This window comes from Rhinopithecus bieti, unplaced genomic scaffold, assembly GCF_001698545.2.
Source record: "Rhinopithecus bieti isolate Rb0 unplaced genomic scaffold, ASM169854v2 scaffold_761, whole genome shotgun sequence".
NCBI classification, from domain to species: Eukaryota; Metazoa; Chordata; class Mammalia; order Primates; family Cercopithecidae; genus Rhinopithecus; species Rhinopithecus bieti.
In genome coordinates this window covers 245,307-263,171 of record NW_016803176.1, presented here as the reverse complement: position 1 = coordinate 263,171, position 17,865 = coordinate 245,307, and the positions used below count along the sequence as shown (strand labels likewise).

The 17,865-nt window shown below is 37.6% G+C and overlaps 1 protein-coding gene and 1 pseudogene across 3 annotated transcripts in view; one reads left to right on the top strand and one right to left on the bottom strand.

Annotated features, from left to right (window-relative positions):
- INPP4B (inositol polyphosphate-4-phosphatase type II B) overlaps nt 1-17,865 on the bottom strand; it is a 551,727-nt gene that overhangs the window by 300,849 nt on the left and 233,013 nt on the right. The gene's annotated exons all lie outside the window — the stretch shown is intronic.
- On the top strand, nt 317-625 carry LOC108526780 (U6 snRNA-associated Sm-like protein LSm3 pseudogene; annotated as a pseudogene).

Genomic DNA, 17,865 nt, shown 5'->3' with positions numbered 1-17,865 from the left:
TAGTGAATAATGCCCCAGCATTTCTTGTTGAGACTTCAGAGGCCAGTGAGTGAGACACATATGTGAATAATTTAGCACAATGCAGTAAGTGCTATAATAGAAATATGGGCATTGTCCTGTGGGCATTTAGAATGAAGTATAACTATTTTATCCTGTGAGTTTCAGGAAAGGCTTCACAAAAGAAGTGGTCTGGGTTTTGAAGGATGGCTAGGAGTTTTAGGCAAGGAAAGATATGATAAAACAAGCAGGGTTTTATGTAACAAGCATGTGGCATAGAGTTGTAAGAGTTCAGGGGGAAGGGTGCAGGATGTGAAACATGGCAGATTATGTGGGCCAGCAACAAACTACCAAAACCACAGAGGAGCCCCTGAATCTTATCAGGCTCAGCCTAGATGAGCGAATTTACATGAAAATGGGAAATGACTGACGGCTTCAAGGCAGATTACATGCTTATGATCAACATTTAAATATGATGTTGGGAGATGTAGAAGAAACTGTGGCTACTATAGAAACTGATGAACAAACATATGAAGGGATATGTAAATCAACGAAACTGAGTATTCCAACGTTCTTTATCCAGGGAGATGGTGCTGTCCTGGTTGTCCCTTCATTGAAAGTTGGCTGACACAAAGAATTTGTCCTGTATGGAAAATAGGAGACTTTGTACAATTGCCTCTTTAAATGTGCAAAGCATTTGAAAGAGAAAACTGCATACATTTTGATATTAAGAAATAATTCTGAGGATTTTTCCACTCTTGAAATGAATTGATTTGCACATAACCCACAACTTCTTAAGCTAAATGGCACTTTTCCCTCCAACTCTTCCAATAAATATAATCACCAAGATGCAAAAACAAAAACGAACAAACAAAAAACCAGAGCTCAGATGTGTTCAGGGAATATAAGTATTCTGTTGATGCTATTGGGGCCCTGCAGGAAATGGCAGGAGTTATATACGTTTGGGGAATTGGTTGGGGCCATTTACTGGAGAGGGCTGTCTCCCATGCTATAGAAGTGGAGTTTTATTCCACTGCATTATTCCAGGCAATAGGAAATCAGGGAAGGCATTGAACAGTGGAGTGGCATGATCAGAGCCCTTGACACACCCCAACTCTTCCCAAGTCACCTTGGGAAAATGATTGAATCTCTTCATGCCAGCTGCCTTTCAGCCTTTTTATCAGTTATTTAACATGGGGTTAATAGACCCTACAGGTTGTTGTATTCTATCCTTTTCAGCACTGCAAACAGTACCTGACCCAGAGAGAGAAGAACAAAGTGTGTGAGAAAGAAATGGAGGGGGGAAGAGAGAAAATGAAGAGGAAAGAGGCGAGGAAAGAAAGAAGAGGAAGGCAGAGGAAGGAAGGGAGGAGGACCATGAGACAGGGAGGAAGGGAGAGAAGGAGGAATATGTCACTAAAAATACTAAGGCCTGAACAGATATATATGAGACCTCTTGGTGAGAAAGGGATGAAGCTAAGGCTGTCACTGTAGCATTTGGAATATTCTGGTTCACCGACAATGTCATGCCTCCTGAGAATTGCAAGCCTTCCTTTGGAATTCATTTTCCCTTTTTTGGTCTTGTCAGCAGTTCTTCTCTCTATTTTTCTTCACTATTCCCCCTCCCTGTCCCTTCCTGGAACATAAGAATGTCTTCCTGACTACAAATTTAAAACATTCTTACAGCTTCCCTTTGTCTAGACTTTTATGATATCAAATAAAGCAAGGCAGACCAATTAATGGTAGTGATCATGTAGAAAATCATGTTTCTTATTCCATCTTGAATATTTTTTAAGGTTTATCTAAAACAAATTTCCTTCTCTATCAACCCCAGAAGTTCAAAATTAAACTAACTAAATTTATCTTAAAAACAAAACAAAACCAGGTAGCATACAGTGGGTTATTCTCACTCTTTCATGGAATTCCTATAGACGACTTCACAAGTCTTAATTGTTCCCAACAAGACGCTGCTTCAGCTACCAATACAGCAGCTGAACACAGGACTTTAGTGCTCAAATTTATGCAAGACATACTCCTCAGACTAGTCAACCTTGTTACAATGAGCATGGGCATTGCTGTCCTGAGGGTGGGAGGAGAGTGAGGACTGCTCCATTTTTTGTAGGTGAGTAGCTGAAAATCAGGCAGTGAGGCTGCCTGAAATGCTAGGAGTCTGTTGGAGATCCAGACCCAGAGAAGGAAAAGGCCACGCTGTCCTGAGTCTGCACACTAGACTGGCAGCACCTGGACCTCATGCAAGTGCATCTGCTCATTGGTAGGTGAGGGAGAAGCATCATCTCTCCGGACAGTCTCAGCTGGCAGGTAGAGGGAAAGATGTTGGTTATAGCGGAGGGACACCTCTCAGCAGGGATAGAGCCCAGATCCTCTTCCTAGAAAACTGTCACACCTGGAAATGTCTCTGATAATGAATGCGTCTCATTTCTTTAAAAAAAAAAAAAAAAAAAAAAGTGTTACTCTAATTCTCTATGTGTCTCAAATTAGAATATATCATCACATTTACTTCTCCTACTTGGAAGGAGACACATAAGTGTCTTTAATCAAACATTAAAATTTGACTACAACAGAAAGGTTTTGCTCTGCTTCACAGTATGAATTTTCCAGAAGGAAGCTGCCTGCTTAACCAGGATTCCATATGCTAGAAACCCTGCTCCCAGGAGCAGCCGTGTGGCTAGTTCTCACCAGTGAAATGTATATGCAAGTGATGTTTGCTGTAACCAAGCTGGATTTTGCAAAAGTGAATATATACACTCTCTCCACTGTCTCATTCTTCTTCCAATGGCCATACATAGAGGAGTCCAGTCTTTACGTGGTGGCTGAGCTGCACCTGAGTCCCCAAATTACCACATGAAAGAAAGCCATCTGCCAGCCATCACTACTGGTAGTAGACTGTTAAATAATTGTGTTAGTTTTCTACTCATGTGCAACAAATTACCACAAACTTAGCTGCTTAAAACAACATCCATTTATTTGTTCACAGCTTTGTAGGTTAGAAGTCCAGGCATGATATGGCTGGATTCTCCACTCAAGTCTCACTTGGCTGAAATCAAGGTGTCAGCTGGCTGTGTCCTCATTTAGAGGCTTCACTGGAGAAAGATGCGCTTCAAATCTCCCTCAGGCTTCTCAGAATTTAGTTTCTTGCAACTCTTGAACTGTGGTCCTCATTTTCTTGATGGCTGCTCTAAACTCCTGGGTTCACACACCAGCAGCCCTTGCCAAGCTCCCTCCTCCATTAAATTCAGTAACAGAGAATCTCCTTGGCATCAAATCTTCTCTAACTTCTGTTTTTAGGAAGAACTCACTCTCTTTTAAAGGATTACCTGATTAGGTCAGGCTCTTCTCGGATGATCTCTCTTTCAACTGGGCTATATAATATGACCTAATCACGAGATTAAGTGCTGTTATATCACAGCATTGAGGATTATGCAGGGATGTACATCATGGAGTGCTAATTTTGGGAACAATCTTAGAATTCTGCCTACCACAATAATCAAGAAATAAACTTCCATTGTGCTAAGACACTAAAATTTGGATATTTACGTTTACTTTGACAGAATAATTTAGACCCTCTGTTCTTTTTAATTTTACTAGGTTCTGGAAGAACATGTGGTGTTTGGTTACATGGATAATTTCTTTAGTGGTGATTTCTGAGATTTTGCTGCACCCATCACCTGAGCCGTGTACACTGTGCCCAATGTATAGCCTTTAATCCCTTACTCCACTCCCACCATTCCCCAAGTCCCCAAAATCTACTGTATCATTCTTATGCCTTTGTGTCTTCATAGCTTAGCTCCGATTTATAAGTGAGAAATATTATGTTTGGTTTTCCATTCCTGAGTTACTTCATTTAGAATAATGGTCTGCAGCTCCATCTATGTTGCTGTGAATGCCATTATTTGATTTCTTTTTATGGTTGACCACATTTTCTTTATCTACTCACTGGTTGATGGGCATATGGGCTGGTTCTATATTTTTACAATCATGAATTGTGCTGCTATAAACATGCATGTACAAGTGTCTTTTTCATATGACTCCTTTTTCTCTGGGTAGATACCCAGTAGTGGGATTGCTGGATCAAATGGTAGATCTACCTTTAGTTCATTAAAGAATCTCTGCACTATTTTCCATAGTGGTTGTACTAGTTTACATTCCTACCAGAAGTGTAAAAGTGTACTTTTTTCACCACATTCACACCAACATCTACTTTTTTTTTAATTTTTAATTGTGGCCATTTCTGAAGGAGTAAGGTGACATCGCATTGTAGTTTTGATTTGCATTTTCCTTATAATGAGTGACATTGAGCATTTTTTCATAGGCTTGTTAGCCATTTATATTTCTCTTGAGAATTATTTATGTCCTTAGCCCACTTTTTGATAGAATTATTTGTTTTCTTCTTGCTGACTTGAGTTCCTTGTAAATTCTGAACATTATCCCTTTGCCAGTTGCATAGTTAGAAAAGATTTCCTCCCACACCGTGAGTTGTCTGTTTACTCTGCTGATTACTTCTTTTGCTGTGAAGAAGCTCTTTAGTTTAATTAAATGACATTTATTTATCTTTATTTTTGTTGCATTTGCTTTTGCAGTCTTGGTTATGAATTCTTTGCCCAAGTCAAGGTCTAGAAGGGTTTTTCTAATGTTAACTTCTAGAATTTTTATGATTTCAGGTCTTAGATTTAAGTCTTTGATCCATCTTGAGTCAATTTGTGTATGAGGTCAGACATGAGGATCCAGTTTCATTCTTTTACGTGTGACTTGCCAATTGTGCCAGCACCATTTGTTGAATAGAGTGTCCTTTACCTTCTTTATGTTTCCCTACTTTTGCTTGCTTTGTTGATGATTAGTTGGCTATAAGTATTTGACTTTATTTCTGAGTTCTGTATTCTGTTCCATTGGTCTATATGCCTATTTTTATACCAGTGTCATGCTGTTTTCTTGGCTACAGCCTTAAAGTATAGTTTGAAGTTGGGTAATGTAATGCCTCCAGATTTGTTTTAATGAAATTTTGGATTTATTTAGTGTATGGTTATGAGAAAATAAAGCAAAATAGCTAACATTAAAACTTCATTTACTATTTTAAGGCCAGCAAACATGTATCAAGCACATATTATGATTCAATCACTATTATAAGCATTGACAATCTCAGAGAGTAAGAGATTAAGAAGACAAAGTATATTTTGCTGATACGCAATAACAATGACATGGTAAGAGTCAGACATCTAATAATAATTGCTAAGAACCTTCAGTTTTCTAAAATCTATCAGCTAGTCTTCGATAACAGTTTTCCAGTTGTTTAATTTCAATCTCGCATGGAGAAAATGATGCATGTACAAATCTAAATGATTTAGGCCACAGAATCTTAGAGATGGAAGGAATGTCTGTTAACCTAAAAATAAAAAACCATCTATGCAATATGAAAATTATATCTGAAATATTCCTGGGAAGTAAACTTAACATTTCTTCTTCAACATTTGGAATTTCTAGCTTACTATATCTCACAAATCGGTATCGTAAAGGTAGTGTTACAAAATCGCATGCCCACAGGCTCCAGGTAGGTTAAATTAATGAAAGGAGTGGGCTGGGTGTTTGAGACAATAGGAATTGGAGGGGATTCTGGCAAAATGGAATCACATTTCTAGTCTTTAAGGAGTGACAACTACCCAGCTTCAAAGGATTGAAAAAATTCTAAGAAATATTCCTTCAAGTATTAACAATGGGTAAATATTAATTCTTTTGAAAGTAGGCTATTATCATCATTTGCTGATTTTTACCAGAAACATGCTTTGTAAGTAAGGTGAGTGGGCCAAAGCAAGCCCACTACTATTTTAGTAAAAATATTTTTTAAATGTGCTACCCTAAAACAGTTATTATGAATCTTGATAACACAGTGGAATCACCTGTAACATGTTTTTGGTTTTGTGTTTGTTTTAAATGCCAATTCACAGGTCACACCCTAGAATAATTAAATCAGAATGTTCAAGGGAAGGACCCAAGCATCAGTATTTTTAAGGCTAATACTCTACTTGATTCTAATGTGCAGTCAAGTTAAAGTAAAGAACTATTACTATAAAATAAATTAGATTACTTTTTGATAAGAATGAGCCTCACAAACTAGCTCTAAGTCCTATGAGGAGTCTTAAAACATATTGTGCCATGTTCAAGCCATCAAATATGGTTCCCTTTGAAAAGGACACACAAAAAAAGTTAACAGATTCTCAGAGCTGGAACATTTTTAGGAAAGGTTCCTCAAATGTTAGTGTGCATACTCATCACCTCCTGGTCAACAGCTGGTCAGGAGGATGATCTCCAGACCATTCTCTAGAAGTCTGTTAGAAATGCAGTATCTCAGACTTGCCCCAGACACGTGAATCACAGTGTTCATTTTGGTAAGATTCCCAATTCATTCATATGTACATTAATGTTTGAGAAGCTCTGGTTTGGAAGACTGCTTATGAATGAAATGGGTCATAAGGAGAACAGGAGGTCTTCCTTGCACCTAAACATGCCTGAAATAGAAATGAGGTTTATTATTCCAGTTATGAAGATTTTTTTTTAATATCAAGCAACTGTAAAAACTTCAGATGATACCTTCCAGCAGACAGGTGCCCCCTTTTTATGTGAGGCAAATGGCAGGTGAGGTAAAGGGTAGGGACTCACTCTTCAATCAAGTCAGAGATTGATCTGGGACAGAGCTGGGCTGGAATTGTTTCTAAAATTCAGGGTCATTGGTTGAATTGTGCTTCTCCAATATTCATATATTGAAGCCCTTACTTCCAAGTAGCTCAGAATGTAATTATTTGAGATAGGGCCTTTACAGAAGTGATTAATTTAAAATGAGACCCATAGGATAGGGTGCTAATCCAATGTAACTGGTGTCTTTGTAAGAAGAAGAGGAGATACCAGAAAAGCTCATGCCCAGAGGAAAGACCATGCAAAGAGGCAGCAAGAGGGCTGCTGTCTGCAAGTCAAGGAGCGAGGCTTTGAAGAAGCCAACATTGCCAGCACCTTGATCTTAGATTTACAGACTCCAGACCTGTGAGAAAATAAATTTTTGTTGCTTAAGCTACCCAGTCTATGGGTAGACTGGGTATTTTTTAATGGGTAGCCCCAGCCAACTAAGACTCTGAGTCTACCTGTGTTATCTGGTATGGCCTCTGTGATTTTCAACCAACAGCCTGACTGGCCTTTGCTTCTCAGCCCTGAAAAAGTGGAAATTGTAAGACATTCCACTATACTTCTTTAACATTACACCCGACACAGTCTCAGAATCTCACAAAAGTCTTTAGAGGGAGACCAGCCATGAGTCTGAATCTCCTTTGGACTCCAAATGTGTCATTCCAACTATGCATGAAAATCTGAATCTCTGCTGAGTGCTATGCCTGCCAGCTGCCACCTTCTGTTTGGCAAAACCTTAATATTCAGACTTCTAGTCACAGGGAGACTCTGTGAATATCTCCAGGTGAAAAACGGCTTTTTAGTTTCTCAGTGTCAACTCAGCACTCCCTCTAGGGCATCTCTTGCCTGTTGTCAGTTTCTCTCTCTAGTTTCCCAAGCACTGTGAAACTATGGGGACTTTCACTCTGCTTTTTGGAAGCCTTTGACCTGGTTCTTTAGCCTCCTGCAAAGAGTCAGAATTTACCAAGTCTCTTCTGAGAAAAAAAATGGCCACTTACTTGAGCCCCCTGAATTCTCCATTTCTCACTTCATCCAACACAACTGCTGAAAGCTTTGCTGATTTCTCTTTCTCCAAGCAGCAGCTGCAGCAACAGCAGCAGCAACAGCTCTCTGTCTAGGCAAAGGCCTATTCTTCAGCCCACTCTAAGAGTCAGCAAATACCCCTAGACAAAAATCATGGCTCCTGATAGCTCAATGTTGAAAGGTTCTCCTTGCTCTGGAAATTTGGTCTCTCTAGTTATTTTCGCTCTGATAGCTTAATGGTGCTTTCAAACATGTGATTTTTTGCAATCAGCCCAGCTTCTTTTCTAGGTGTTGCCAGAAGGAACAGTGCTTGTCCCACCTGCCACATCCTACCCAAACTGAACTCCTCAATATCCAGAAAAGTGATTGGTAAACTAATAAATCTTCCAAACATGTGGTCAAGGGATGAAAAAATGATATTCAACAGAGTATGGTTATATGTAATTGGAGAGGGAAAAAATGCCATTTAAATATTGGTCTGTCTGTTGAGTTATGTCTTTGACAAACTGGTACAAATGCATAATGACATTTGGTTCCTTTGGTAAGACTAGAGCTTACTTGGAAGCCTAAACACCATCCCAATTAACCAGTTTGGATAAACAATCATTCTTGAGTGGGATATGCTATCTTGGGTTTTACTCACTAAATGTGATCATCTTTCAAATGTCAAGCACAGTCTACCAAATTATGTATACAAGTCCATTCTACAGACTTCCATGCTAAAAAGAAATACTAGTTAAGACAAATATAAGCACTCTTTTCATTTGGATGCTCTAACCTTAGATGTATTCATTTCTTTAAAGCAGTGATGTTCACACCACAGCTCCTAGTCACATGTGTCTCTTTATGTTTAATTGGTGGCTCTTTAAAACTTCTAATTTCTCTATATGAATGTGCCATTATACTAAATTCTACCAGTCATACAGGACTCATGTAGTTCTTTAGGTTAATAGTGACTGTAAATGTGGCTCCAGAGTCATATAACTCTGACTATCCCTGCCATTACCCACATTTTATTCCACTTCCCTTTCCAACTATTACAGAGGTCTATTACAAGCAGGTGAAAGAATACTGAACGACAACAATATCTGTAGACATTACCTTCCTTTATCGGAGAATCACTGAAAGATACAGGTTCTGCTGAAAATAAGAGATGTTAGGTATGAGGTTTTGTTTTCATGGAAGTCAAAGAGGTCTCCTTACAGCTTTTCTGAGAATAAGTGATTCTGTCCTCCATACTACTTATTTCTGGGTCTTCCTGAAATGAACAATAGGCTGGGAAGCAAGCATTGTACAGACCCCATCGATTTTCTTCCACTATGTGTTATGAGCCAAGTCCTGACCCGTGCACTTAACTAAAGCAAGAAGGAGAAACCTCTAAAGAGCTGTACAAAGTAGGACAGACAACAGTTTTCCTTTAAGTAGTAAGGGATGTTTACATACTTTACACATAGAAATAAAGGAGCTCTTTGCACTGTAAAGCCACAATCTAAAAATGTGTTTTATAGGCACTAAGGATAATAGCTGATAACTTGCTAAACAACTGTTCTTTATAAGCTGAGAACTCTATTTCTGCTGACTCCCAAAGCCTCACTGAGGATATTATTAACATATGAAACATACATAGAGTGCAATTCAAAGCTCATGTATGCTACTAACAGTTGTTATCAGGTCAAACTTCCACCACTGCCTTCATCCATTTCCTCTCTCTACCACTTCAGTATGCAAAAATAATTGTGCCATCATTCTAATAAGTGGAGAATCATTACGGCCGATCAATTATCCTCAGCATTAGACCCGGACGGCGATAGGCTACCCTAGAAACTTTCCGCCCTAGAAATACTGTAAAACTTACAGTTGATACGTAATAATGGAAGCAAGGAAATAATATATGTTTAACCTTTGGGTTAATTATTTCAGGGCATGTCATTTTGGTTTTTTTTTACTTGTATTATTTCATTACAGTTCTGTGTTGCATTATTATTGCTTTGCCCATTTTACAGATGAGAAAACTGGGTTTCAGAAAACTGGGATAATTGGCCCAGGGTCACTTCATTAGCAAGTGGCAGATTAGACATTAAACAGTCTCCTTCCGAAATCTGTGCCCCTTCCATGGCTGTGTGCCTCCTCAGAGCCCAGACTGATGGTGACTTTAATTGTCTTCCCTAGGGCTGCTTAATTAGAGTTTTAAAAAGCAAATATCTATTAGCCTCAGGGAATAGAAACAGACACAATTTATCACACTACCAGACTCAAAAACGCCATCGTTAGGTATTAACAGCACCCAATTAAGACCACAGTCATGACTTAATGAACAAGCCATTAGACAGAAAACAGTAATATGAACAAAAGCACATGTCTATTAATCTGTTGCTCACTGAAAGTCATTAGTACCAACAATATAAGGCTAAATAATTTCTAAGTAGCTTTAAAACAAAACTATTGTGATACTGCTTATGTATTCCAGATCATTTACAACCTGGATTTTGAAGATCCAGTCAAAAGAAGATCACCAAACTCCCCATACAAATTAATTGGTTTACATAATCAGCCTACAAAGTATTTATTTACATGAATTGAAAAAATATATACATGGGCATGGAGTGGATGGGGCTTTCAAGGTAGCTGTCCAGTGAAGTTTTCTGTTTGTCAGGCAAAATTGCAATAACTGCAGTAGATCTATTCTACTGTCACAAGAGTTTCTTTCTCTATAGAATTCTACCAGAGCATCTAATAGTTTAATCAATGGTTCTCAACCTGGGCTGCACTTTAGAATTACCCAAAGAAGTTTTAGAAACTGCTGATTCGAGGGCCCTACTTGTTTACACTCCTTTACCTGGGTCATTCTAATCACTCAACATTCTTTTTCACCGCTCTACTTAATTCTCTAAACAACCCTGTGAGAAAACCAAGACTCAATCTTTAACTTTCAACCTGTAAAATAAATAATAATACTCAAAGAGAAGTTAGCTTTCTTCCCAGGTTATATGGCTAGTAAGTGAAGGAGAGAATATTACAACTTGAATCTGCTGTATTCCAAAACCAGTGCTTTTAACCCTCTGCTATGTTGCCTACAACTTAGGACTGAAGTCACAGCACAAGTCTACTACACAAAGCTCCCAGTTTTCCTGAAGCAGACGGAATTGTGATAGCAGCACTCTAAACAGTCACTAGAACCATGTCTTTTCTCTAAGAAAAACTGTTTTGCAGTGTCTGTGGCCCACTGCATGACTAACTCAGTGTTGTTTTAAAAGAGCAAAGGTATTAAATTCAATGTCATGAACTCTTCTGAGGAAGAAAATCGGGAAATATACAGTGTCTATAGAAAAAAAAGTATTTCAAGCTTCAAAAGACTGACAAAATTAGGAATAAAATTTCATTATGTTGAGGGCTTCTTTACTGCAATCAACCAACTACATACTGAAGCCTAAGTCCTTGTGGAGGGCAGTTGAGAGATAGATTTCCTACATTTCAAACTATAAGTCAGCCATTATTCTCAAGTGTGATACAATCAGATCTGCAAGGTCAAAACTATATTCACAATAATATTCAAATGGTATTTTCCTTTTTCACTCTAATTCCTTCACCAGTGTATAGTGGAGTTTTCCATATGCTAAAAGACATGAGATATCACAAGAGATTGAATACAGAGAAGCAGACATGACAATGCAGGTCTCTCCTTTTGATCAGACATTAGGAAGATTTACAAAAATGTAAAACAATGCCACTGTCTCAGTATATATTTTTTTGGTTTTCCAAAACAAAATTTTTAAAATCATGTGTTATTTAACATATGAGTTTATTATTTGCCATTTTAAATGAATTCATAAATATTTTAAAATTTTGGAGTTTTAATTTCTTATGTGGGAAATATTCATAGTTAATATAACTGTATAAACATAAGCTCTTTGGGATTCTTGATAATTTTTAAGAATGTAAAAGGGTCCTAAGACCAAAAGTTTGAGAAACACTGCCACGGTGGGTCTCAGCATTACATTAATCTTACCCCTTTAATGACAGCTTCTTTCCAGAGTCTCCTTCAGAGATGGATGTGATGATTACCACAGACACCTAATAATCCCACCAGTCCGAACCACTAAGACTCCCTGGACTTTCCTTGCTCTCACCTCCCTCCATGCCTTTGCATGTGCTGATCTGTCCTTTTAAGTGTAAAAGATATGTTCATGAACAAGGAATAATCACTTTATGAACTACTTTCTAGCATCAGGAAGACATGGAAAATATCAAAATGTGTAAAGAAAGTAAAATATTAAAATAGGGTAATAAAATACAGTGTAACTAGGTGGGAGTGCTTTACCTACAGTGGTGAGGTGGGTTTCCCGGAGCAGGTAACTTTGATTCAGACCTGCATAATGCAGAGGAGCCAGCTCAGAGAAACTAAGGGAGAATAGTATTTTAGGTCAACGCAACATCAAGTGCAAAGACCCTGGGGCCAAAGAGGCTGAAAAATGAAAGAGAATAAAGGGGAAAGCAGCAAAAGGTTGGGTGGAAGAAAGGCAGGGCTCTAGGAACACAGGGTTTATGTTGCAATTACAATGGGAAACGCTAGCTGGGTTTTAAGCCAAAAAGTGACGTGATGTTTTCATGCATTAAAATATTACTCTGATGTGTGGAGAACAGACTGCAGGAGGTCAAGTGTGGAAGGATAAGCAATTAGGAGCCATTTACAAATTAGAGCTTTTTTATCATCATTCCTCTACTTTTTCTAGAGTCAGGATCAAGCTAGGTATACAGTTTTTAGAAGAATAATCATTGGGTAGCCTTGAGTTGTTTCCAAATATTTATAGAAAGCAGTTTAATACTGACAGAGAATTAAAGTGAGTATATAAATTTCCTCTAAATATAATTACATTCATCTATGAGGATAATAATGCTCAACTAGTCACAAGGATACTTGTGGATTAATAATTATTTAAATAAATTTAGTGCTAAATAATAAATATTACACTATTTACTTTTTTTACACTGTAAATATGAAAAGGCAATACAGCCTTTGAAATAAAAGCATTCAGAAAAGCATTCTAACTTAAAACATGAGGAAACTCAATTCTCTGGAAAAAAATTATAAACAAACTGAGTGATAATAACAGAATTGTAATTCCTAATGAAAGTCCTATGAATAAAATTGTTTATGGATGGCTTCAGCTCTTCTGGCAGGCACTTGTGGCAGCCGTATATAGAAAATATCTTCATTGTTACTTATCTGCATTTGAATCATATCGGCAAGCAATGATTCAAAGACCCCTGAATAGCAAATAATGATGCATGTGTGGAAGAATACAAAATAGAACAGCCCCTTTAATTTTAAAACAAACCCCTTCTTTCTAGCACCAAGAGGCCTATTAACAGGAATTTTGAGAAGTATCTTTCTATCTGGGCACAATTTTGCACATCGTTGGGCCTGGATTAAAACATCTTGAAAATCCATCTCTGGGTTTTTCAAGTTAAAGTTGTGAAACATTCTTCATCTGCACTGGAGCAAGGGCGGTAACTGCCTGTGATATGGGTCTTTTACTTTCTAATCAGTTTTTCTGTTTTACAAAGTAAACTGCCAGTCAGAACCAGGGATGAATACACACATGCATATGTGCACACACACGCGCGCACACACACACACACGCACACACACACATTCAGTGAAGCCATTCAATTCCATTAAATGATAACTCTTCAACAAATGTCAAAATGTTCCTCTTCCCTTAAGCCATTCAAAAGATTTTAAAATACACCACCTGGGATGTTTAAGGACTTTAGTGTCTCAAGGAAACTACATTTGAAACCTGGAATTTTAACATTTAAAATTCTTAACAGTTGGAATGTATTTGTCTTTTATAATGTATGTTTTGTGCATAAAGTGGGTTTACACTCAGTATTCTTGCTGCCTCAGGGCTTAAAGAAGTGAACTAAATTGGAGCTAATGGGTTCAGGCATTTTAGAGGAAACTACTTCAAACTAAGCCCGCTAAGCAATGTCCATTCATAGGAACAAGAGAAGCAAGGAGTATTTTCATAAATTTGTCCTATCAAAAGTTGTACTTTCATTTTTTTTTCACTTCTTAAAGTGAATTTTTCTTTGATGCTGTCACAAAGAAGCTTTAAAACATTTTCAGATAATGCTACTCTTTATTTGCACAGACCAAATAAAACCACAGGTAAGGAAATTCAAGGGATTTAATACATGTGGGATGGGTATTTTGTCTTTAAGAAGAGTGGTGTGCAGATAAATAACAACTGGCTTTTAAAGGACAAGGATGGAGAGAGCTACCATTAATAGTGCAAGCAATTTCTGTGGTGTAAATACTCCCACCTGGCCCATTTCCAGCTACTAACTTGAAGATCGCTGACCACAGAATTAGAAAGGGACATGTGCAGCAGGCTCCAGCATACCACTGTGGCATCACTTTGGAGAAGTCAACTGCATAGAAGTGTTTGGGACCCAGATCTACTGGGATTCTGGTGTGCTGTGAACCTGGCTGCAGCTGGTATAGGGGTCAAGTACAGAAACATCTTCGTGAAATACATGTATATGACAATCAATAGTTTGAAAATACAATCATCTCCCCTCTCACGTGCCAGAGGATATAAAACCATGTCTCTGAAACCAATGATTTTAAGTAGGCTTAAGCTTAATAGAATTTACATGTCTGTTTGAGAGGTGACAAGCACTATCTATTCGATCAGATTCCCAGTCATTGCTAAGGAATTCTTTTACAACCAATGGAAACTTTGGCCATGGGAAAGATGCACGCCAAGAATCCGGTTTACCAGAATCAGTCTCATGACATATTTGGGCTCCAGGGTCAATTTTAAGTGCCCTGGCAGCTAGTGTTGAATGCTTCAAAAGTTTCTCTGTCTTTGGAGTTTCTAATTGTGATCCTCGCAGGCCACAGATCATATTATGAGGCAATGTTTAGAAAATACTCTTACAGAATGTACCACAAAGCTGGGGGGTGGGGGGAGCTAAGGTTGTCAGTGCATCCCCTGACCCATAAATGGGCTCATAACCAGGGTTTCTGTGTTGAAGTCTAAACTTGGAAAATCATCCATTAAGGAATTTTTAAAATGTGCTCCAATTAAGCCAATAGAGGTTTCCTTAAGTGTATTTTCCAAGCAGACAATGTAGACTTCTAAAGAAAAGCTAATTTTTAGTACAGCTGTCTTGCATAAGTCTTATATCATAGCTTATTCCAAACCAAGCTATATAACATGACAATCTGTGCTTATATTATACCATGTTTCAGGGACTTCAGATGATTTTGTTTTTTAAAAAAGAAAAAATATATGACACTATAATGAGACTTTTTATTCTTGGCTTTATTTTCCTTTAAAATAAAACCAAACGTGGAGGTAACTACAGCTAGATATTTAGTACAGATTTTGTAATAATAATTAAGTTAGTAGCTTTTGTGGACATATCAATATTCATGAAAACAGCAATGGGATAGAAAAGTATGAAAGGCTTTTATAAAGCAAGAAAGAAATAGGTCTTAATGTCCTTGAGAAATAAGTACACGTATTAAAGGGGGAAAAAATAAAAGCATATAGAGTTTTTTTAAAAAAGTTGTTTAAGAAAGGAAAAGGGGTGTTTGAGCTAGATAAACCTTTAGAAATAATTTAACCATTTTCATGTAAAGTTAAGAAAACTGAGGCTATTGGTGGCTAAATGACTTGTCCCAAGTCTCACAATTAGATCATAACAGATCTGTGCCTAGACAATTATTCCTTTTTTTTTGTTTAAAACCTTCTAAAACAGGGCCATGTGCGGTGGCTCACGCCTGTAATCCCAGCACTTTGGGAAGCCGAGACGGGCAGATCACAAGGTCAGGAGATCGAGACCATCCTGGCTAACACGGTGAAACCCCCTCTCTCCTAAAAATACAAAAAATTAGCCGATCGTGTTAGCAGGCGCCTGTAGTCCCAGCTACTCGGGAGGCTGAGGCAGGAGAATGGGGTGAACCCGGGAGGTGGAGCTTGTAGTGAGCCGAGATCACGCCACTTCACTCCAGCCTAGGTGACAGAGCAAACAAACAAACAAACAAACAAACAAACCTTCTAAAACTACAGACATGCAATTGCAATGAAAATCTACTAAACAGAGACAGATTACACGGAAGAGCCAATCTAGTACCCACTCCAATCACAGGTGCTGAGCAGGGGCCACGTGAGTCTTGTCTGATTTAATTAGTTGGGGGCATATGCTTTGTTCTCTCTTCTCCTGATCCTTAAAATGAGATTGTTGGATCAACAGCACTGGAATCATTTGGGAGCTTGTTAGAAATGCAGACTCTTAGGTCCTGTCCCAGACCACTGAATTAGAATTCAGATTTAGAATCCTCATTTCATAAAATCCTTAGGTGGTCCCTAAGTACATTAAAGTTGGAGAAGTCCTGAAACAATTGATGCATTCATTGAAAATGAAGGAATATTTTCTAAAAGACCAAATCCTTCCTTTCTAGCTTTTATCTCTCATATTCTGTTTTGCAGAAATTAAAAGAAGGAAAATAATAGTACATTTTGTTACAATATATTACCTATATGTTATGATGTTAAAGCAAAATAGGGTTCTCATATATACAAGGAAAGAAAGACTTGTAGATAAATTCATAATTCAACAGTGTAAGTTAACTGCATGATCTTGTCTTTATTACAGGTACTGAATTCAACTGTTTTTTATTTTTGTTTTTTTGTATTGTACTACATTTACTCAGTTGGTCCAATGACTTCATTTTTTTCCAGCTTTATTGAGGTATAATTGACAATAAAAATTAAATATAGTTACTGTGTACAACTTGAGGTTTTGATGGATGTATACACTGTGCAATGATTACCATGAACCAGCTATTTAACCTGTCCATCACCTTACATAGTTACCTTTTTGTGTGTGTGATGAGAGCATTCAAGACCTACTCTCCTAATAACCTTTAATTACACAATATAGTATTGTCAGCTATCTTCACTATGCTGTACATTTGATCCCCAGAACTTATTTATATTATAACTGAAAGTCTGTACCCTTTGATCATCATCTTCCCATTTCCTCCTCCCCCCAGCCCCTGGCAAATACCATTCTAATTCTGTTCTGTTTGTATGAGTTTGACTTTTTTAGATTCCACATGTGAGAACATAAACTATTTGTCTTTCTCTGACTGACTTAGCATAATGCCCTCAAGGTTCATCCATTTTGTTGCAAATGACAGAATTTTACTTTTCTTTGGCTGAATATTTCACCATATATATGTATACACACATATATAAACACATACATATACTTGTATGATACACACACATACACATACCTGTATGTATGTGTATATATATGTATACAGCTCTCTCACAATTTCCTTATTAACTCATCCATCAGAGGATTCTTGGGTTGCTCCCCTGTCTTGGGTTTTGAATATTGTGAATAATGCTGCAATGAACATGGGCATGAAGAGATCTCCTTGAGATACTATGTTCCCTTTGGGTATATACCCAGAAGTGGAATTGCTGGGTCTTATGGTAGTTCTGTTTTACATTTTGAGGATCCCCATACTGTTTTCTATATTGGCTGTGCCAATTTACATTCCCAGGATAAGAGTGTACAAGGGTTCCCTATTCTCCACACCCTTGCCAACATTTGTTATCTCATGTCTTTTTGATAATAGCCAATTTAACAGGTCTCAATTTAATTAAATCTCATTGTGGACTTAATTTGCATTTCCCTGTTATTAGTGAAGTTAGGCATTTTTCTCTATACCTTTGGCCATTTCCATGTATTCTTTGGATAAATGTCTGTTCGGGTCCTTTGCCCTTTCTTAAATTGAATTATTTGTATTTTTTTTTAAATTTTTTATTGTTTTGCTATTGAGTTGAGTTCTTCACATATTTTATATATTAGCCACTTATCAGATACATGGTTTGCAAATATTTTTCCAATTCTATAGGTTGCCTTTTCATGGGTTGATGGTAAACTACCTTTAAATACTGATGAATAAATCTATTAGGGAGCATCTACATCTGGAGCAAACACTCCCCTGAAAGCCAGCTAGAATTCTGGACTTCTAAGACCTCCTAGGAACAAAGCCTATAACTCATGAGGCCGGTTAATGTTCTGTCTGCTACTTCCTGGGAAAATGGAAAAAAAAAAAAAAAAAAA